We start from the raw sequence: 24,025 nt of genomic DNA on the forward strand, positions 1-24,025 counted from the left end.
AGCCCCACTGCGAGTAAGTATGGCGTCCTAGGCTAGGTGTCATATCTAAAGAGCTCTGAGCGTTCAGGAAAATGGGGAGCTCTCGCTTCACTCGGCCTCTGCCTAGCGTCCTCGCATTGCGATAATGCATTTCGGCCTCGTGCCCGCATTCCCTGATCGCACACAATAGTCGGTTGTACATGATTGGAGCAGCAGTAGCTTCGTATGTCTTACCTTTCCACCTCTTCAGCGTCCATCAATCACCTCGGTCGTCCTACACTGTGACACCGCCCTCTCAGAGCATCTTCAGCCGTCTTCCCGGAAAGGTCCCCGAGTGCCATTTTCTTATTTAGATGGACGAAAACGGCTCAGTCACGTCCCCGGATCCTCGTTTTCGTTTGGATTTGGGCTTTCATCCATCCGAGAAGCCCAGGTCATCCCCGACCCCCGGGGAACGCTCGGGGAGTCCGGACGAAACGAAACCGCGGGAAACGCCGAGAAAACATCCCGCGGCCGGCGAGAAAGTCCGATCGTCATCCTCATCGCATCGTTTTCCGCGCGCTGTAAAAGCCTGCCACCGGTCACTCTTCGCCGGACGCGTAGCTTCCACGCGGCGAGTTAATGTCGTCGCATCGGTTTCACGCGCGCCGCCCTCTATTTATCGCAGAACTACCGTGTCTGGCCGCATTCATCACGCCATCTCCCTGTTCTCACACCTCCTCTCTTCCCCAATCTCATCGAGCGAGAGTTGCGATCAATGGCGAACGATGGTGCGGCGAACAACGGCTTCGGCCGCCGCTCTCTCCACCAATGGGAGGGGCGGCTCCTGCACGCGGCGGGCTACCCCGCGCCGCTGGACTTCCGCGCGCCCGGAGGCTGGCGACTGAGCGCGGGCAGCATCCCGATCCCGCCGCCGCCCGATGGGACGCTGCGACGATTTTTGTGGCCCCCAACAAGAATGATATCCAAAACATATCCACCATTCTCGCGTCCTTTCGGGAGGTCACCCATCAAGAAAAGAGAATGGAATAATTGCAGTCTTTGGCCGTATTGCAAGCAAACTCAAAAGGCGGCGGCACACTTGTTTGGGTCATGTATTTTTGGGAGGGTAAACCTTCGTATTATCCTTCCACTTTCGCAATTATCTTGTCATGACATTTCTCCTTAATCAACAAATGGAGGCAAATGTTTTGCCTCCACGTTTCAAAAAAAAAGTAGACTTGTGGTCTATGTGTCTACCAAATAAGGTTTATATACTCCCTTTGTCCTCGAAAGGGCGGGCGTTTTGGTTTTTCAATAGAGATTTAGCATTTTGCATTGGAAAGGTGCAACTCATCATTTATTCTCTCCTTAGTTTCTTCACCTCCAATAAAGTAGGAGTAGAAAAAGAGAAGGTCATGTGATAGACGCTCTTGGGCTTGGTTCCCGTGCAATGAGAGAAACAATTTATTTACTTTAAAGAGCATTAAAAAGTGACAAGTACACTTGTGAAAAAATTATAAAGCTCTAAAGTAAAATTCTATTGGTGGGTTTACAAAAGTTAAAATAGAAGCATCGGAGTAGAGCAAGTTCAATAGTAGAGCTAACTATTGGCTATAAGCCAAGTGTCATGTCATCTATAGTCATCTTAGAGCCAACATGTACAATAGTGAGCTATAAAATTGTACTATTTTATTAGTGCATTGCCCACCATTTACACTTACATAGTGCCTAGGAACACGTGCTAGAGCTGGCTCTTGCATAAGAGCCCACTCCTCTTCTCTCTCCTCCAACTAGGCAACAATATATTATTTTAATCCTCATAGCTAGCTGACTAAAATTTATTGTACTTGTTGTAAAGACGATTCATAGAATTAGAGCATAACACATTAATTAAGCCATTAACTGTATTGACATAAATACATGTGGCATAAACACACAACACGAACAGAGTCAGAAACAATCAACACGTCGAAAGCAGAGCGATTTGCGACGCCTTAGCTGCGTCTTTTCCATCGTTCTTTCTTTCAATCAGCAAAGGACAAAGATCGCCCACGATCACACAACACTACAATGCCGTAACGTGAACTAGTGCACGTTTCTACTTTCTGGCTTAGACTGCTCATAGTGGGAGTAACATAGGTAGTAACATCACACATATCAATGCATTTTGATGACATGGCATACTAATAAATGAAGAAAGAGAGTGAGGTGGTAACTAGCTATGTTACCATAACATCACACATCTCAAAGCAATATGAGTCTACAACATAATTAATAATACATTGCATGACACCACATCTAAGTTACTACCCACTATGAAGGTAGTAACTTAGACTAGTAACATAACATACTCCCTCCGTTCTGATTTAGTCTACATTCTAGAAAAAATAAGACAAATTAGTAGTGCATTTATTAGTACTACTTAGATATTTGAACAACCAATCCAAGCTACATTGAAAATAACAACATCCAATAAAAAGAGTAAAACCATCTCGTTTTCAGTGTTGTTGTTGACTAAAAGCTAGAATGTAGAGTATTTCAGAACAAATTTTGGAGCTAGAATGTAGACTATTTCAGAACGGAGGGAGTATGTTACTAGTCTAAGTTACTCTCCACTATGAGCAGCCTTACAGCTACAGGACTGTCCGTCCGGCTCACGCAGGCTAGGAGACCAGATGTTAATGAACGGACGTGACACAATTACACAAACGGAAGTTGAGGAACCACATAAACAACACATGGCTGGCCCTTTGTACGACTACTCATAGTGCTTCACTAGTAATTAAGTGTTCAACTCAGCAAAATTACTTATGTGCAGTGAGTTAATGAGGAGAGAAGAGTATTGAGTAACATAGCTAGTAGTTACTGTAACATCACACTTCTCAAGATACAGTGAGTCTGAGAACCAACCTGTGGTTGGATGGTTAGGAGGGCAGTGGCACCCCCAGCCCACCAGAGTTCAAATCCCAGATTTGATACTTTGGTGTCTCATAAAGGCGGAATATTCTTCAGTGGGAGGCGACGTTCCCGTCGACAGCGAGGCGCCTGTGGTGACTTCATCAATCTCAAGACCCGCCGGATCAATTCTTCAACGCAGTCTCTTGGAGGTGCTCATAGGGGTAGGGTGTGCGTGTGTGCGTTCATAGGGGTGAGTGTGTGCGCGTATGTATGAGCGTCTTTGATTGTACTGTGTTACGCAAAAAAAAAAAGATACAGTGAGTCTACAAGCTAATTAATTCATACATCTATGATACTACTTTGATGTTAGTACTACCTCCATACCAGATTAATGGGCAATTACGCACTTCGAGAAACAAGTTTGACTACTAATTTAGTCAATAAAATATAATATATATATCACAAAAATTATATTATTGAAAACATTTTTTGAATACGAATCCAACGGTATAATTTTTGTGGCATATATCTCATATTTTGTTGACCAAATTTATAGTTAAACTTGTTTCTCGAAATGCGTAATTGCCCATTAATCCGGTATGGAGGTAGTAACCACTATGAAGATGTAAAATAGAGTAACATGTGACTATTTTATTTTACTTCCCACTGTAACTAGTCTTATTAATTGCACCGCCCACTGATCATACTTGCGTTTGGCAAATGATCAGTCGCAGGTCGACTTGAGCAAGTGGCCGCGGGGCGGCGGGTCGAGCCACAGCGTGCAGTGCGGGTACACCCAGTACGTGAACCTGAACCATTTGCCGATGTAGTCATGTAGAGATTGGTGTGTAACCGGCCATTGAGCTTCAGCACCACGGGCCTACCCTGCACCGTGGCCTTCTTCCACACCTCGGCGTCCTCCCGTGGAAGCTCCACCCCGTTGGCGATGAAGTGCACGTACCCGTGTTGACGTCAGAAACCCCCTGGCGGGCAGAGACGGGCAACACGGTAGAGCAGGGAACAACTAGGGCTGCGGCTGGCCCCAGTCCCTCAGAGCGACGGCCCGCAAAGCCTCCTGGTCGCACGTCCGATGTTTATCACAAGGGCGTGCCACCCGACCTATAACCGGTCGGGAAGGTGTGGATGATGCCTCGCTTAGTTTCCTCGCAGGGCACACACGTAAACATTAAATACGAGCCTCGATCGGCTCTCGGGTTATCCCGTGAATCGGCTCAAAGAGCCGATCCACCCATGATCCGGACGGGGTGTCCGAATATATGGTGGTCCTGCTTGATCAAGGTAAAGCTGATTAGATCTACGACGATTTGGGGTTTTCACCGCATAATCGGATCATCCTACTCACGATTGGGCCTCGCGCTCGCGCACGGTGACCGTAAGCCGATCCTAGACAGGGCCTAAAAACCAACACGAGGTTGATCCCCGGAACATCCTTTCTAGGGCTAGCAAACGCCACCCTACACGCCGCTGGATCCTCCAACCCTTTGTAAGGCCTAACTATTGCGGATGTTAAACTAATCCTTGATGAAACAAGGAGCAACCGTAACGGATCAGATCTACTAAACTATGATCAAGCGGGGTGCCGCCCTACACCTAAGATAGGTGTAAGGGCGGCTAGACATGCAAGGGTTGCACTACGATAGCATATAATATGAAGAACAATGCTAACCCTATCATGTCTAAGATAACTACGTTGCTCGCCATCAAAAAGGCTTCAGTACGAGCAATGAACAACGTGGGCAGGCTTGTGCTGCCTAGATCGCAAGATGCGATCTAGGCAGCATGGTGCTTACCGGTAGAAACCCTCGAGACGAAGGAGTTGGCGATGCGCCGAGATTTGTTTGTGGTTGAACGTTGGTTGTTGTTTATTCCATAAACCCTAGATACATATTTATAGTCCAAGCGGACTTTCTAATGTGGGCGTGCACCAAACCGTGCACAAGATAAATTCTAACTTCTAAACTAAGATGCGATCTAATATGTTACGTATACGTGGGCAAACAAGCCCAACTTGGTATAAAAGGCCGATTCACGTATTCTTCTATATATATTCTTTAAGTCCATCTTGATCGCGGCCCACCTCTCGACTCGGTCAAATTCCGGTGATAACACATGCCCCCTGGTTTTGGAAATGACATTTCCAAAATCATTATGCCTTTCTTTCGTCGGGTCATGTCGTGGCAGAACCATCGCAGTATCCGTCATCATGATGCCTTGCCTTCTCAACTTCTCCGTGTGACCTGGCAGTTTCTTTCTCTTTCTTTCGTGCACCACCTCCTCGGAAACTGCTGTGGCATTGAATTCCCACTATATCCCCTTTTATTTAACCGCTCCGCACAGTTTATTCCTGTATCTTCCTCGCATTAACATTCCGAAAGACCCTCCTCCGCCACCATGTCTTCTTCTTCTTCTTCCTCTTCATCGGGTCTTTCCTACGTGTCCTCTCCCATCCGAGAGTCGACACCCGAGTGGGGTACGCAGGCGGCGTATGACATCCTTGCCCCAACGGCGTGGGACAAAGAAGACCATGACTCCTCCATCTGGTCCGAGGATGACAAGTCCTTAACTGATGGGGAGAGTGACCTCCGCTTCCTCGCCGACGGGGAATCGGAGGAGGAGAGCGATGACGATCGCTACTCCTGGGCAGACTTCACTTCCTCCGAAGAGGAAGAGGACGAAGAGGAGGAAGACGACGACGACGACGACTCCCTCGAGGGCTACCCGCCGGCGAAACGCCTCCGCATGTGGTGGGATGACGACAGCAGCGACGATGAAGACGGGGATGAAGCTCCCGTAGAGGGCTACGGGAGTAGCGACGAGGAGCCTATCGGCAGCAGTGCCGATGAGAGTTCTGAGGACGACGACGAGGGCAGTGATGGCCCGTAGAGTAGGATCTACCAGCATAGGCCTAGTCGTAGTAGATTGGCCAATAGGCCCTTCTTTTGTTCTTCCTTCTTTGAGCAATCAGCTCTTCCTTTGTAAGAAATCCTGTTTATTAATGAAGAAATTTCCCCAATTTGATTTTGCCAATTTCTCTTGAACCGATTCTCAATGAGCCGATGGCAACGCATCGGTCTCTCGTAATCCGCCCTTTCTTCCTTCGACCACAGGGTGACCGGAATCTTGGTCAAAACTCAATAAGCCGATGTCAACGCATCAAGTCTTCACGAATTACCCTTCATCTTCTCGAATAATAATAAACTTGAGTTCCGCCAGATCATCACCTTTGACGGAAATCGCTGCGCGAGACTAACCGACGGCCACCTAATCGGCTTTCAAAACGGGGCCTCCATCGGGCCAGCTGCCCCCGAGTCTCAATCAAGGCGAACGGATACGAGGGCATACCATTCGGACGGATGGGCTCGGGCTAGGCCGTGCCCGAGAGAACTATCATGCAGATCCAGCCGATTCCCATTAAAATCGGCTCTCCAGAGCAGAGAACCTTCAGGGTGAGCTGCCCCCCGAGCTTATTCAGTTCTTCCTGCCCCTTGCCTGCCAGATCGGCTCCTTTCCTTTGGCGGATATAACACAATCCGCCCTTGACCTGATCTGCACGTCCAAGTTGCTCTTGGCGTTGTTCTTGAAGAGAGGATCCGAGCCCTTAAACCACTCCATTGAGGAGTTCTTCCATTAAAATCTCCCTTCGTGCTCCATTGATCCTCTGAACGTACCAGCTTATTCCTCTTGAGTCGATGGCCATGCATCGGCTTTCATATCCTCAAGTCGATGACTCGCGCATCGAGCCGTGCTTAAAAATTTTCGAATTTTTTGGCCGATTTCTGTATCGGCCCCCATATTTCAATATCCATCACCAAAGGATGAGCTACTTCTACTGCATATCCTCGTGTTTTATCCACCTGGGTGCCCCCCCGAGCCGATTCTGTCAAGAGAATTGATGGTATCGGCTCTGTTGGATAACATGTTGAAATTTTAGCCAGGTAGAATGGATGGTGAGGATAATTTCGGCCGATTGCTGGAATCGGCCTCCACGTTGCTTGCTCGGTGAAGGTTTTGTGATGTCCCTTCATCAATTTTTTGGGGCCGATCACAAGGATCAGCCTCGCCACGTTAGCTTACTGACGAGCTCTTGCTACTCGCTCAGGCCGGTAGATAAGACCAGCCCAATCTCTGATTTTACCCTGTTGGTGCGCTCGCTGTCGTCCACCTTGAGTGCATCGTATAATCGTGGAGCACTAAGCTTCGTCGGAAGAACGAGCACCATGTTTGTGCCAGCCGATGTTTCATCATCGGCTTTCCTTTGCTTGGGGCGCCACTCCATTTTCCGTGGACGACCCTCTTCATCCAGGGTTCGCTGAACCTTCGCAGCCAGATCAGGCCTTGCTTTTCTCAACGTGTGCAAGTATAACCTCTCGGCTTCCTCCGGGCCGCGCAATCGCTGAACCCTGCGTTTCCGAGAACGGCTGAGTCCATCGGGGCACCACCTTGGCCGGTGATACCGTCTTCTTCTTCTCCCTCGTCTTCTGAATCTTCGAGATCTGTCAACCGAGGGGACTCAGCTCGTTTGCTCTGTGGCGGGAGAGGTCCCAAGCGCTCGAACACGGACACGTTGGCTGCCTCCTTCTTCTTCCGGTTGCATTCCGGGCAATTGCCGATTGTTGGCAATCGGCTCATTCTCGAATCCCAGCGAGTGCTCGAAGAAGGGACAATCCCCAGTGCTTGTCCTCGTCGTTTTGCTCCCTTGCCTTTTCCTTGGCACAACGCTCGTGCTCCTCCTCGTCGCGATTATGCCGACGGTGTCTTCTGGCTTCTCTAGCCAGACGATCTCTTTCATCATCATCGCTGGACCGTCGGCGTTGGTCGTACTGACTCACATACTTGTTGAGGAGGTGATCAGAGAGAGGTCGCTGATATCTTATGTTCTTCACTTCTCCCTCTGTTATGTAGTGCTTGCCATCTTGGCGGAGCCGATCGCGTGGAGCGGCTTCCTCTGTATCTTTGCTATGAACGCAGCTGCCCTCATCTCCATCCTTGCCAGTGTGGTGTCCAGATCCTACCATGTTGATGCTGAACGAAGATCCTGGCTGGCAACCTTCGTGGTAAGAATACTCCACCATGTTAACGGCGGGGAAAGGGTGTGTGTCGACGTTCATGGCGTACTGGTTAAAAATCAACCGTCCGTTTTCTATCGCCATTTGGATCTGCTGCCGCCACACCCTGCAGTCGTTGGTGGTGTGGGTGAACGTGTTATGCCACTTGCGAGTATGGCTTCCCGTTCAGCTCTTGCACCGTGGGGATCTTGTGGCCTTCGGGTACCTTTATATGCTTCTCCGTGAGTAAGAGATCAAAAATTTGCTCGGCTTTGGTCACGTCGAAGTCGAACCCTTTCGGAGGGCCTTGTGGCTTCACCCATTTGCAGGTCACGGGGCCTGTCGCTCGAGTCCATTCAGCCACTGCTACCTCTCGATCTCCCGCAGCACCTTCGTCCTCGTCTGCCTCAACCAGGATCACCGGGCGCTTGAATTTGTCCTGGTAAACATCTGGGTGGCGCTGTTCATATGCTGACAGCTTCTGCACCATGTGCGCCAATGAAGGGTAGTCTGCTTGGGAGGCCACGTCCTTAATCGATGATGAGAGACCCACCACCGCCAACTCGATCGCTTCTTTTTCACTTATATGAGCCGAAAAGCATCGGTTCCTAATGGTCCTGAAGCGCCGGACGTATTCCGACACTCGTTTCCCGCGCTTCGTCGTACTTGCGCTAGATCGGCAATACCAACGTCGGAAGCCTCGCGAGTGATACTCGCTCATGGAACTGTTCTTCCAACTGCTTCCAAGTCTGAATGGAGTTCGGTGGCAGCGATGTGTACCACCCGAAAGCCGATCCGTGAGGGATCGTGCGAAGAACCTCACACGCAACTCGTCTGACGCTGAGATCGTGCCCAGCTGTGCCAAATATCGGCTAACATGCTCGATGGAGCTGGAACCATCTGATCCACTAAACTTCGTGAAGTCCGGGAGACGATATTTGGGTGGCAGCGGGATCAGTTCGTAGCTGTTGGGGTACGGCTTGGTGTAGCCGAACGCCTTCCTTTTCGGCATCATACCGAACTGATCTTTCAGAATTGCACAAATCTGATCCGCTGTGATGGCTGGAGGTGTCGAACCCTGAAGATTCGCCGGAGTGGCATACTTAACCAGCCATGCTTGCTTTTCCGGTTCTAAGCCAACTGCAGGAGCTGGGCTTTGGAGGTTTGTCGGGGTGGCGTACTTAGCTAGCCACGATTGCTTCTCAGGATCGGCTCCCGACGTTCCTCCCGCCGTTCCGGAGGCCCCCGATATTGCAGCCTGGTTCGAGAGTGCCCGGGCGTTGCGGTCCGGTACGTATGCGCACACGTATCCGTGCGGGATCTCCTTGGGTGCCTCGGGTAGGAATTGGTAGTCACTAGGATCACCACCAATCTTGTAGACGACGTATGCCGATGAGTTCGGCAGTTCCGGTGCTGCCCATGCGAACGGCCGGGCCGGAGTGGCATCTCTCCCTTGAAAGTCCCCAGAGCCGGTCCCGACGGAGAGTACCGGTGGCTCATGATTTCCTTGACGACGCGCAGAGCGACACGCTCCAAGGTGTTCACCAGGCTCTCAGAGTGGCGGTGCAGCGAATGAGCGACCATGTAGTTGATCTCCTGCCGCAGTGACCTGGTGCGTTCTTCTGACGGGGCGGACAGGTCCACTCCATCAAGCGCGCCTTCAGGTGTGAAACCCTTCCACCTGACGCCATGGGAGCGGGTTCGGTGGAAGGAGCCGATGAGTTCGGCTTCGAGGGTTGCCTTGATCTCGTCATGTTTCTTCTTGAGCTCATCAGGCGGATCCTCGTACGTGACCGGAGTGTCTTCCGCCATCTCGGATGTAGATGGCGATGTTGTGGATGTCGAAGGCGGTCCCACCGGGCGTGCCGGAATGTGTTGACGTCGAAACCCCCCGGCGGGCGAGAGACGGGCAACACGGTAGAGCCGGGAACAACTAGGGCTGCGGCTGGCCCCGGTCCCTCGGAGCGACGGCCCGCAAAGCCTCCCGGTCGCACGTCCGATGTTTATCACAAGGGCGTGCCACCCGACCTATACCCGGTCGGGAAGGTGTGGATGATGCCTCGCTTAGTTTCCTGCAGGGCACACACGTAAACATTAAATACGAGCCTCGATCGGCTCTCAGGTTATCCTGTGAATCGGCTCAAAGAGCCGATCCACCCATGATCCGGACGGGGTGTCCGAATATATGGTGGTCCTGCTTGATCAAGGTAAAGCTGATTAGATCTACGACGATTTGGGGTTTTCACCGCATAATCGGATCATCCTACTCACGATTGGGCCTCGCGCTCGCGCATGGTGACCGTAAGCCGATCCTAGACAGGGCCTAAAAACCAACACGAGGTTGATCCCCGGAACATCCTTTCTAGGGCTAGCAAACGCCACCCTACACGCCGCTGGATCCTCCAACCCTTTGTAAGGCCTAACTATTGCGGATGTTAAACTAATCCTTGATGAAACAAGGAGCAACCGTAACGGATCAGATCTACTAAACTATGATCAAGCGGGGTGCCGCCCCTACACCTAAGATAGGTGTAAGGGCGGCTAGACATGCAAGGGTTGCACTACGATAGCATATAATATGAAGAACAATGCTAACCCTATCATGTCTAAGATAACTACGTTGCTCGCCATCAAAAAGGCTTCAGTACGAGCAACGCATGAACAACGTGGGCAGGCTTGTGCTGCCTAGATCGCAAGATGCGATCTAGGCAGCATGGTGCTTACCGGTAGAAACCCTCGAGACGAAGGAGTTGGCGATGCGCCGAGATTTGTTTGTGGTTGAACGTTGGTTGTTGTTTATTCCATAAACCCTAGATACATATTTATAGTCCAGCGGACTTTCTAATGTGGGCGTGCACCAAACCGTGCACAAGATAAATTCTAACTTCTAAACTAAGATGCGATCTAATATGTTACAGATACGTGGGCAAACAAGCCCAACTTGGTATAAAAGGCCGATTCACGTATTCTTCTATATATATTCTTTAAGTCCATCTTGATCGCGGCCCACCTCTGACTCGGTCAAATTCTGGTGATAACAACCCGAGCACGAAGCCGCCGGGTGGCTTGCGCACTGGTGCCGTCGACACCAGCTGTGTACCAATCATGTGCCCCTCGAAGTAGACATCCGCCAGCTCAGGGCCGGTCCATAGATTTCGGGGGGCCTAGGGTGAAACGACACAAGGGACCCCTTGTTCATAGTGACTAAGCTTTTCTAGGGCAGGGGGCAATGGCCCCCCTCTCTGAAAAATTCATTAAATATATCTATTTATGCTAAATTTATATATTTTACTTAAAGTTTAAGCATGCATTATTTGGATTTTATAACATTGTCCTTACCGGACAATGATGCTTCTTTACAGAACCTGAGGTCCAGGTTCCATCCAACACATCGAACTGCAATATCTCGCAGTCACCAGGCAAGTTCACCCTTGCTCATGTCATATTGATTATTTACTACTCCCTCCGTTTCAATATATAATGCCTATAGATTTTCTGCACGGTAATTAGCGCAAGTCATTTTTTAACACAAAACCCCCTTATTTTCATTCTATAATGCCTATAAGAGGTTGTACCGTAAATCAGTTCCCAGATTTTATGCACGGAATCAGATCGGTTTCCTTATTTTCTGCTATTCAGCTAATCGGTGGAAGTTTCTTTGCAAATATACACAGATCTACTCTTATATTATGAAACAAATGCAGAAAATCTATAGGCATTATAGATTGAAACGGAGGGAGTATCAAATTACCCGCAAAAGTACTATACTTACCATTCCTGCATTGAAAATAAAATGTTACTTTTCCAATTATGAATATGACTATGTGGTGGGCAATGGAACCATGGTATGTGTTGTTATGGTGGAGGTTCCATTGCAAGGGTTCTACTCATATAGGATAATCAACAATGTCGTCTAGTGATTCTAGCGTCGTACATTCACGTTAACCATGAGATCTATAATGGCTCTAGGAAGTCAGCTGTATCTTTTCCCTTCTTCATATCAACGGACTTTATAGGGCCTGGCTGGGTGTTGTGATAACATCGCAGTAGGTTGGGAAATCCTTTTAAATCCCCATCCAAGTGGAAGAGAGCGCTCTACCATCTATGATGGATTGTCTGTAGCACATCGAGTGTAAAGCCATATGAACGGGAGATGTCTACCAGGGATGTGCGGATGGACAAAAGGGTGGGTATGCAGAGTCGCGGAGAAGGCAGTGATTGACTTGGATCTTACACCTGGCCCCACACCAAGGAAGTGTGGACGAGAAACGCGTCTCGGTTGGCATAAGGGATAAGTTCTCTTATGGGAAAAGTAACGCACCTCTGCAGAGTGTAACAAATTGTGGCTGTCACTCCCTGTTCCGGGAAGGGAACTACAAACGCGGCAGGAAAGGAACTCCGTGAAGTTCTGGTCAACCTGTGAAGACTCGTGGGCATAGTTTTCAAAATAAAATAAACCTTTTGAAAAAATGTTTTCGAAACATGCATTGATCTGAGATTTTCTGATCAATGGTCGCAGCTAGTGCATCAAACAACTTTTCTCTTTTGAACTTGCTGAGTACCTCTCGTACTCACTTTCTTTCGACACCCTTGCTAGGCCGTGACAATGAAGTGGAGGCCAACGACGGAGCACCGAAAGGAGACTACGAGCTGGTCTACGAGGAACCTGATCTGTCCGGAGGAGTAGAAGGCGTGGACTACGGAATAATCTACGGAGCTGACAACAATGAGGCGGAAGAGTAGAGTCTTACCCTAGACATCTTAGAGCCGAGCAGCGTAGTAGCTTACCTAAATAAGCTGCTGAGCTCAGTTTGATCTTAGGGTGTTCTCATCGGACCTGTGAGAATACCAACTTGTTAAGACTATGTTTGTAATTTTATCTAGAGTGTTATGACCTGCAATGTTTCTGTTGTACCACTCTGAGGGATGTGATATTTGTGAAGAAGTCCCTTCATGAAGTCATATCAACGACTTGTATACTACAATATGCAATGGTATGCTGGGTCACCGCAGTTGGTATCAGAGCAAATGTTGCGACCTTAGGTTGGAAAAACCTAGTAAAGGGAAAAACCTGTAGGAGTCAAGTATGAATAGTAAAGAATTCTCTAGAAATATGGCGTTTATTCACTTGAGAATAGCAGAATCATATCTTTTAGTGCGATAATTATTTATTATAATTATTATGATGCATCATCACTACTAATATTTTACTCATGTATACAGCCAGAATGGCGGACACTTTTCCAAAGAAGACGTTAAGGAAGTTTGAAGGCTGACTTGGCGATTATGTGGGAAGTCTTACAGATCTCCTGCGTGGGATGCTGAAAGAACTTGGTTGCAAAACTAAGATTCATGTTCTCAAGTACATCTACTATGATGACGAGATAGTAGCCAAGTGCAGAGTTTCAGTACAACTACCTAGGAAACTGAAGATGAGTCGCATTATGTCGTATGGAGAAGCCAAAACACTCACAACGGCGTACCACATGGCTATCTTTAAGCAATTCTTGAACTCAGGCAACACAAAACCTTAGAATTCTTGTGTTCAGAGTATTCTCATGTGCCTCATGTCAAGGAAGATGAGGATCCTTCTCTGAATCATCTACTCATGGCACATAAACATCCTGAAGTAGCAGCACAACATATGGACAACTACAAGTCCTTGCTGACTACGCTGTATTTACTTCACATGAAGATGGTGGAGGAAATCACGCACATGCTTTCTGAGTTCACGGACCCTGACAAAGTCTAGACTCGAATGCATGATCTTAGGGAACAACCCCAACATACAACACCTTACTTCAGCCTAAACAGCTTCATAGATTTGAGTGACCAGGTGCCAAAACCAGAACCACCTACACCCAACATCGTTCCACACTATCCACATGTGTCAAAGTCATATGATGCAGGATCTGTGGGAGACGATTCAGGAAACCCGGTTTACTCGGAGTCACCAATCGAGAACTCGACTGGTTGGCGTTTCAGGGAACCCTTTGGAGATGAAGAAGAACCTATTTTGTGTGATACGGAAGATGAAGGAGGAGAGGTTAACCAGTATCGTACACGACACTACGGGGAGGGTGAGAAGGATACCAACTCCATTTCTCTTGATTTGGAGATGGGGGTATCAAACACATCTCAATATGAGGTAGGTGAGAGTTCCGGAGTAAAGAAGAAGAAAAAGAAGAAGATGATGGGGCAAGTTGATAGAAACCCATCATGGATGGCGAATGAGGGAGGTGTGTATCCTGCTCGGGATACATATGAGTCAGTTGTCCAGCTATTTCGGCATGACAGATCTCTGTCTCGGCACTTTGTCCGATTCAGACAACATTTCAACTGGAAGGACTTATGTTCTGGACGGTGTTCAGAAGACCAACTGTTGTACCGGATGGACTCCAGGTATGTACACGGAGACAAACGAAGATGATGAGGAGTAGTGCTCGCGAGAGGAATAATGTAGTATAGATGGTATTGTACTAAGACGTATTTTAAATTTCCCGTTGGCTTGGGCTTGGAGCCAAAATAAGTGGTTAGATACGCCACATGTAATATATGTGTGTAATGTTATGTTATATACGGTGTATATACATAATAAATGTTTGCTTTGGATTTGCTTCTTGATTTCATTCTGTGACTAGTTCTGGGCAATAAGTTGAGCTCATAAAACATTTGTATGGTGTAATTATGAGTATCGCTCTTTGTTACATGACTAGGGGGATATGGCGTTAGTTGAGACCGAAGATGCTCGAAGAGAGCGGGAGGCGAAGGAAAAGGAAGAAGCAGATGCAGCAGCAAAAATGGAAAATGCACCACCACCACATCTGATGTTACACCCAGACTTTCAACAGTACATGAGGTCTATGGAAGAAGATAGGAGGAGGTATCAGGAGAGTCAAAAAAAGAATATGCAAGATTTACTCGCTCAAGTTATCAATGACAAGGGTAACGAAGGAAGGGGCATGACTCTATCAGATTTTTAGAATGCAAGGCCATTACCTTTTGCATCGGCTCCAGAACCAATGGATGCAGAAGATTGGTTGATGGATACGAGAAAGGAAGTTAAGAGCTGTTGGATGCAACGATGAGGAGAATATTAGGTATGCCACTTATCTGCTGTCAGGACCAGCGGCATCATGGTGGGAAAATGTCATTGCCGTACATCCTCCAGACAGGGTATTCACATGGGAGGAATTTAAAAAAAAAGTTCTGGGATGCTCATGTTCCGGAAAGCATGGTGGATTTAAAGAAGAGAGAGCTTGATGAACTACAACAGAACACTGCACCAATTATGCAGTATGTTCGTGACTTCAATAGACTATCAAGGAATGCACCCGAGGAGGTGACTCGGATGAAAAGAGGAAGAAGAGGTTTATCAAATATTTTGTATTACTTGGACCGTAGCCAAATTCGAAATCTCATTCCAGCGGCAAAACTTCCCGCTCAGAAAATACAAATATTTCACACGCTTCTAACTTCCCATTCTACCCTCGTAAAGATGACAGCAATGTCCATGCATAAGTCGGTTGGTGGGGGTCTACCCGCCATTTTTTTCTATCACCACCTCCCTAGCCCCGGAAACTCCCCGAAAAAAATTCATTTCGCTCAGTCTCTCCTCTGAGACCACCCACCGGAACTTACCAAGTCCCTCTCTCTCCCACCTCCACGACCACCACACCGGAACATCCCAGCCAGACTTCCCTGGCCTACCCGAGGCAGCGCGATCCTCTTTATCCGGTTGTCTTCCGAAGCCGCTTCATCGACGCAGTCATCAACCGGACGAGATCATCCCCATCGAACATCGAAACCATATACTCATCCAACAGTCTAGCGCAGTCGCTTCAGCTGCGGTATCGTCCACCCCACCGGAGCCACTTCGCCGGATCTGTCGTCAACCACATAGGATCTTGCTCATCGACACCGATGTGCATGAATCGGATCTGCTTCACCGGCGCCGTGCATGATCCACACCTATCTAAACTCTTCTACTGTTGCTTTTATATTGCTGCATGCAAGTTCTTGTTTAATCATGGGGGAACTTGTTTGTGCTAACGACGCGTTGTTACGTTTTTGCAGATGAGATGAGTAACCATGAAGTGTAATGGACATCTCTCCAACCCCAAGTAGCACATGTAGTGTACTTCATCACCGGATCTATCAACCCCAGGAAGATCTGCAGTGACTCCCACAAAGTGCTTCTCCTAATGTAAGTCCCTTGTTTTAGCGTCATGTTCTGGGTTCAGATGCTTGTTTGTCTGAAGCTCTTTAAGTTCATTCTTAGCTATGACAGTAACACCCTGCTATTTTCTAGTTCATTTCTAACTTTAAGCAATTGAACATTTTGGTTTGCATTCCCTACTCTGTAGATGTAGCCATCATAACTTCTATCTTTCTTAGTCATTGTTAAAAAAATTATAGCCTATAACTATTTTGTTCATACCAATCTTGTTCTCCCTGAACATGTTGGTTTGCATTCCCTGTACTATAGGTGATGCCATTGTTATTTCTATCTACTTCGTCCTAAGCTAACAAAGTATGTAGCGACCTCACCCGGTAGGGTGCCGATCTCTGTGCGTATCTGTGCTAGTCCCTGGATCAATCGCTAGCACACACAGTACAAGATGTAATACCAAGAAACAAAGGTCTTTATTACATCGTATGATCCAGAATTTACATAAAGCATTACAATTTGCATAGCACAAGGCTAGCATATCATCGGAGTATGAACAACATAGACAGCATGGAGTCCTTCGTCTTCATGTGCCACGAAGCGAGCATGTTGAGGATAGACTCGTAACCCTAACCATCGTAACTCACTCGTCTTTCAAAACATCTGCAACATGAAAAGTTACAGCCACGAATGGTCAATACATTTGAATTGTATTGGCAAGATGACACTATGGTGGACTCAAATGGCATCCTACACCTACGTGCACATCTGGCAGGTAGAGCTCAAGTACATTTTGCATAAAGCCAATTTTTCCCTATCATTTATCAAAACATTTTCTTTCAATCTAATTAGCAGTAACATTGGTAAAACCCCAATGTACCAAATTAACAGTAGCATTGGTAAAGCCCCAATGTACCTTCCTACCCTTGTTCACCCATTCAAATTTTATTTAAGAAATTGGGATGAGGAGATCTTCGAACAAGGACTTGTCGGTTCGCTCAAGTTGTCCATAACCAGGGACACGGCTAAGTACTTAGATTTACACTCTCGAGAGGTTGTACACCTTTACCCACATGGCCAGGTCAATCCTTCTACCTCGATGCACATTTTGCTCAAAGGACGAGTGCGGACCGTGGCCGAGACCTTCTGTGTGTAATCACCAGAACCATTCCCTAAGGGCCACGCCCCCACCTACGAGTATCCCTCTACCACCACCTGGCCCCTAGGATCCGGGTTCATACAACATACTTTGTCAAGCCGAGCCATAGTAGCATGTGGTTGTACGTGAAGCTAATGATCAAGGTTTGTCTACAATCTCTTTAAGCCCGGGTGACTTTCCGCAAGTGTGCACTAGCACCGGGGTCTTGCCCCTCGATACAGCCACCCTCTCCATAACTCCACCATTCACCCGGGTAATTCATTAAACTTAGTTGTTTTTCCTTAACCTCTATCAAAACCTTTTCCATGACATAGCAGGTAACAACTAAATTTAATGGCGGCTAAGGGAGTCTAGGAGTGGTGTAGCTAAACTACTAGGATTTAATAGCAAGCAAAGCATAAACCCTAGACATGTCTACTATAAAAACACTACGGTGCAAGAGTTAAAACTGGGACTTTTGGTGTGTGTCACTTGCCTTGGTGAGAGGACGTGTTGGTACACTCTTCGCAGAAACACTCGTTGCAATCAGCACAACCACAATCTACAAACAAAATTTTCACTCCATAAACACATAGCAACATATAGACAACCACAAATAAAATATGTATGCAATATGTGGATTAAACATGAACGACACACTTAACATGTTCTTTGGTTTTCAACTATATGCATGACGTCATGGCAGAATTTTAGTGTTGAATTAATAATTAAAAACATTTCCTATCATTAGAAAATATCTACAACACTAAACAAATACTACAAGAGAAATGTATAGGTAACATTTTTATTTTCTAATGCTACTGTACGGAGGGTTTAAATCTCTGCTAAAAGCAAAAGGAATTACTTATAAGCCAAAATACTCTATTTGAGTTTCTGCAAAAACTGTGTACAAATATGATGCAAAAGTGCAATATTATGTGTCTACTGTATTCTACACGTTTTTATGAATCCAGGGACATCTCATTTGTTAAATTCCGATAAACGGAACTAAAGATATGATTTTTCGAAGTTTCTATGTTTCTCTGTCCAAAATATCCGAAAATGTAAACAGACGTGACAAGTGGCTGATTCTGATTGGACAGTACCCCTTCATCTAAGTGATCTAGTGTCAGCCTTAGGATCTAAATCATGTGGTAGCAAGGAAAGAGAAATAAAATGAAGAAAAGAATGAGGTTGCTCACGATGGAACAGAACGTCGCTGGTCATGTGGCTTCGGTGGTTGATGGCGTCGACAATCCTCAATGATCCCTGGCGACGGTGAAGCGGCGTTCGGCTTGACAAGGCGAACTCTATGACGAGGTAGCGGACGTTAAGGTGCAGTAGTTCGCCAGAAATCGCTCGCCGGAGACTGCAGTTGAATACAGCGTCGTCGGTGTGGTGCACCAAAAATTGCGAATCAAAATCTGAGAGATGCGGAATGAAGAAAGAAAGAGTTTGGCGAAAACTAGAGGTCAAAAGATAGACTGTGCTCACCGGAATTGACGATTTACTGTGATGGTACAGCGGACTTGCGAGGCCGAATTCGAGCAGCCTGGGGACTCTCGGTCTGTGGTGAGTGAGGGGAAATGAAGAGGAGAGAATGGAGCTTAAGTAGGAAGAAACGGTGCGTCAAATGGTGGTTTAAATCACCGGCAATTAATTTGGGAAATAAACGGCAGAAACGGACGCGCACTCACGGGATTCTTTTCCGGCTGGAGATTGAAGATGAGCTGACGAGGCGATGGGCCCGCAGATCAGGAACACACAAAAAAGATAAACGCGGACCAGGCGTACGGTAGGCTGCGTCGCTCGATCGCATCGCGTGAGCGTGCGCGAGTCTGGCCTGGCTGGCTTGCACGTTTGTGTAGCCTGGCTCCGCTCTTGTTTTTTTTTATTTTTTTTCTTCTCTTCTATTTAGCTTTCTGAAATAGAATTTGGAAATAATTTGAAAACAGAATTTGATCAAAAGTGACTCAAACTAAGTCAGAAAAATACAAATAAAATATCAGCGGATTCCTTATTCAATTAAGAATATTATGGAATCACTTTTAAAACATTTAAAAAAAATTGAAATTGGCACAAAGGCCTATATGGATTTATTTGTATTTCTTTGGGTTTAAGGTTTCTTTATAAATTTAAATTTCACTCAAATTTTTCCTAAGAAATGCAAAGATGCCATGATGCTTATGAATGCAATGCATGTTTTGAAAACTCCATTTTTGGGAAATAGTATTAAGTAACACCAAAATTTTATTTCATTGTAAATTTTAAATCAAGACAACCAACCAAGCTTAAATTTTATTTTTATTTCACATTCCAAAATTTGGAAAATTTTGGGATGTGACAGACTACCACCCTTAAAAGGAATCTCGTCCTCGAGATTGGAGAAAGGCTAGAAAGAAATGTGGGTTTGGGATATGTTGGGGTGGGCTACCACCCTTAAAAGAAACTTTTGTAAGTAGTCTTAGGTCTTGGGTTCATGCTAGGTTGATCCTAGGTATGACTTGGCATTGGATCGTCTCTTCAAATATCTATGGCTTCTGACCTCCAATAGGGGTTGTTCATTTATAGTGAATAACATATCCTTTCAAGGTGACCTGAGCAGGTTTCCTCATCATTGGGTTTCTAATTCATATGGGCTGGCTGTTGACTACTTTTAACACGGAGGGTTACTCTTTGGGTCAAACGGAAAACAAAGGTGAGAGTACTTCATGGTATCCTTGTTCTTACTTGAAGGTCTTCCACTATCTAGTGGCTGGGTCTTCAAACTCACTGTAGTCCTACGTTTGGCAACACTTGCCATACTATAAGGGTATAATATTTATTCACCCTAGGGTTCAGGCTTAATCGCCAACATCTCTTTTGTAGGTATGTCTCTCTAGATTCGTAAAGTCAATATTACGAAAGCAAATAATAAGAGTAGTAGGAATGGTGATCAATCCATCCTGCACCCAGATTATTACTCCGTATTTGATTTATTGAATCTCGTATTCTAACACTTGGTCAACCTCACAAGTTTGACAAAAACTTCCATGGAAAATTGAATCAATGTTTCAATCCCATTATAAAATTGTTTTGAAAACATTTCTATCGATCCCTAACTAGGGTTTTGTGTATCTCTCACTCTTCGTTCTTCATCTTGATAGGAAACATCAGGTTTGGTTTTGCTAAGGTTGTCTTCATGACGGTTTATCGAGAAGACACTTGCTGGGTTGGATATAGATGAGAATAGATAGAAAGATTCTAAGGGAGAATTCCTACCCAAACACAGCAGATCAAAACAATTCAGTAAACAACAATCATCTAACAAACATCAAGAAACATGGTTCAAACACAAACAAACTAGTATGGTCATACCACAATTTGGTAAGATCAATACTTTATTAGGATATCGCTGGTTCAATAAAAGAGAAAAATGGTGGTCTGTTCTATTTCTAGTTTGGATGTTTCAAGTTTCTATTCTACTCCATTAGTGTATCCTCGTGTGTTGTGAAGTCTACATCGAAGTCTTTATTGAAGTTCTTCATTGGTCTCCCATGCAACACTGCTAGCAAAGTCGAAGAATGTCACATGAAGCAGTAGTCCCTCACTTCAGGCACAAGGTCTTCATCTCTACTTTCTTGATGGTTTCATAAGGTAGGTCATCTAAGGTAAGAGGAAAACATTTTTGAAGATGGAGTAGGTGAGAATACTAGAAGTTCACAAATCAACCGTCCTTTTAATAGAACTAGGATTAGATAGATTTTTCATCCTAGGGTCTTCCTATTTTCTAATCCAAACCTAGGGTCACGATCCTACGGTCAACACAATGCTCTGATACCATCTGTAGCGACCTCACCCGGTAGGGTGCCGATCTCTGTGCGTATCTGTGCTAGTCCCTGGATCAATCGCTAGCACACACAGTACAAGATGTAATACCAAGAAACAAAGGTCTTTATTACATCGTATGATCCAGAATTTACATAAAGCATTACAATTTGCATAGCACAAGGCTAGCATATCATCGGAGTATGAACAACATAGACAGACATGGAGTCCTTCGTCTTCATGTGCCACGAGCGAGCATGTTGAGGATAGACTCGTAACCCTAACCATCGTAACTCACTCGTCTTTCAAAACATACTGCAACATGAAAAGTTACGACCACGAATGGTCAATACATTTGAATTGTATTGGCAAGATGACACTATGGTGGACTCAAATGGCATCCTACACCTACGTGCACATCTGCGCGGTAGAGCTCAAGTACATTTTGCATAAAGCCAATTTTTCCCTATCATTTATCAAAACATTTTCTTTCAATCTAATTAGCAGTAACATTGGTAAAACCCCAATGTACCAAATTAACAGTAGCATTGGTAAAGCCCCAATGTACCTTCCTACCCTTGTTCACCCATTCAAATTTTATTTAAGAAATTGGGATGAGGAGATCTTCGAACAAGGACTTGTCAGTTCGCTCAAGTTGTCCATAACCGGGGACACGGCTAAGTACTTAGATTTACACTCTCGAGAGGTTGTACACCTTTACCCACATGGCCAGGTCAATCCTTCTACCTCGATGCACATTTTGCTCAAAGGACGAGTGCGGACCGTGGCCGAGACCTTCTGTGTGTAATCACCGAACCATTCCCTAAGGGCCACGCCCCCACCTACGAGTATCCCTCTACCACCACCTGGCCCCTAGGATCCGGGTTCATACAACATACTTTGTCAAGCCGAGCCATAGTAGCATGTGGTTGTACGTGAAGCTAATGATCAAGGTTTGTCTACAATCTCTTTAAGCCTGGGTGACTTTCCGCAAGTGTGCACTAGCACCAGGGTCTTGCCCCCTGATACAGCCACCCTCTCCATAACTCCACCATTCACCCAGGTAATTCATTAAACTTAGTTGTTTTTCCTTAACCTCTATCAAAACCTTTTCCATGACATAGCAGGTAACAACTAAATTTAATGGCGGCTAAGGGAGTCTAGGAGTGGTGTAGCTAAACTACTAGGATTTAATAGCAAGCAAAGCATAAACCCTAGACATGTCTACTATAAAAACACTACGGTGCAAGAGTTAAAACTGGGACTTTTGGTGTGTGTCACTTGCCTTGGTGAGAGGACGTGTTGGTACACTCTTCGCAGAAACACTCGTTGCAATCAGCACAACCACAATCTACAAACAAAATTTTCACTCCATAAACACATAGCAACATATAGACAACCACAAATAAAATATGTATGCAATATGTGGATTAAACATGAACGACACACTTAACATGTTCTTTGGTTTTCAACTATATGCATGACGTCATGGCAGAATTTTAGTGTTGAATTAATAATTAAAAACATTTCCTATCATTAGAAAATATCTACAACACTAAACAAATACTACAAGAGAAATGTATAGGTAACATTTTTATTTTCTAATGCTACTGTACGGAGGGTTTAAATCTCTGCTAAAAGCAAAAGGAATTACTTATAAGCCAAAATACTCTATTTGAGTTTCTGCAAAAACTGTGTACAAATATGATGCAAAAGTGCAATATTATGTGTCTACTGTATTCTACACGTTTTTATGAATCCAGGGACATCTCATTTGTTAAATTCCGATAAACGGAACTAAAGATATGATTTTTCGAAGTTTCTATGTTTCTCTGTCCAAAATATCCGAAAATGTAAACAGACGTGACAAGTGGCTGATTCTGATTGGACAGTACCCCTTCATCTAAGTGATCTAGTGTCAGCCTTAGGATCTAAATCATGTGGTAGCAAGGAAAGAGAAATAAAATGAAGAAAAGAATGAGGTTGCTCACGATGGAACAGAACGTCGCTGGTCATGTGGCTTCGGTGGTTGATGGCGTCGACAATCCTCAATGATCCCTGGCGACGGTGAAGCGGCGTTCGGCTTGACAAGGCGAACTCTATGACGAGGTAGCGGACGTTAAGGTGCAGTAGTTCGCCAGAAATCGCTCGCCGGAGACTGCAGTTGAATACAGCGTCGTCGGTGCGGTGCACCAAAAATTGCGAATCAAAATCTGAGAGATGCGGAATGAAGAAAGAAAGAGTTTGGCGAAAACTAGAGGTCAAAAGATAGACTGTGCTCACCGGAATTGACGATTTACTGTGATGGTACAGCGGACTTGCGAGGCCGAATTCGAGCAGCCTGGGGACTCTCGGTCTGTGGTGAGTGAGGGGAAATGAAGAGGAGAGAATGGAGCTTAAGTAGGAAGAAACGGTGCGTCAAATGGTGGTTTAAATCACCGGCAATTAATTTGGGAAATAAACGGCAGAAACGGACGCGCACTCACGGGATTCTTTTCCGGCTGGAGATTGAAGATGAGCTGACGAGGCGATGGGCCCGCAGATCAGGAACACACAAAAAAGATAAACGCGGACCAGGCGTACGGTAGGCTGCGTCGCTCGATCGCATCGCGTGAGCGTGCGCGAGTCTGGCCTGGCTGGCTTGCACGTTTGTGTAGCCTGGCTCCGCTCTTGTTTTTTTTTATTTTTTTTCTTCTCTTCTATTTAGCTTTCTGAAATAGAATTTGGAAATAATTTGAAAACAGAATTTGATCAAAAGTGACTCAAACTAAGTCAGAAAAATACAAATAAAATATCAGCGGATTCCTTATTCAATTAAGAATATTATGGAATCACTTTTAAAACATTTAAAAAAATTGAAATTGGCACAAAGGCCTATATGGATTTATTTGTATTTCTTTGGGTTTAAGGTTTCTTTATAAATTTAAATTTCACTCAAATTTTTCCTAAGAAATGCAAAGATGCCATGATGCTTATGAATGCAAT

General features: G+C 45.7%; 2 long non-coding RNA genes across 4 annotated transcripts; both read right to left on the minus strand.

Moving 5' to 3' along the window:
• Window positions 1-17,745: 17,745 nt before the first annotated feature.
• On the minus strand, window positions 17,746-19,021 carry LOC124668148. Of its 2 annotated transcripts, XR_006991566.1 has the most exons (4): window positions 18,931-19,021; window positions 18,728-18,800; window positions 18,436-18,602; window positions 17,746-17,795 (listed from the first exon to the last, which is right to left on the minus strand). It is a non-coding gene; the product is annotated as an uncharacterized LOC124668148 (long non-coding RNA). The 2 variants fall into 2 exon arrangements; XR_006991565.1 differs by having other exon boundaries at window positions 18,728-18,992.
• A 3,320-nt stretch (window positions 19,022-22,341) lies between these two features.
• On the minus strand, window positions 22,342-23,612 carry LOC124668155. Of its 2 annotated transcripts, XR_006991568.1 has the most exons (4): window positions 23,527-23,612; window positions 23,324-23,396; window positions 23,032-23,198; window positions 22,342-22,391 (listed from the first exon to the last, which is right to left on the minus strand). It is a non-coding gene; the product is annotated as an uncharacterized LOC124668155 (long non-coding RNA). The 2 variants fall into 2 exon arrangements; XR_006991567.1 differs by having other exon boundaries at window positions 23,324-23,587.
• Window positions 23,613-24,025: the final 413 nt, after the last annotated feature.

This window comes from Lolium rigidum, chromosome 6, assembly GCF_022539505.1.
Source record: "Lolium rigidum isolate FL_2022 chromosome 6, APGP_CSIRO_Lrig_0.1, whole genome shotgun sequence".
Taxonomy (NCBI): Eukaryota; Viridiplantae; Streptophyta; class Magnoliopsida; order Poales; family Poaceae; genus Lolium; species Lolium rigidum.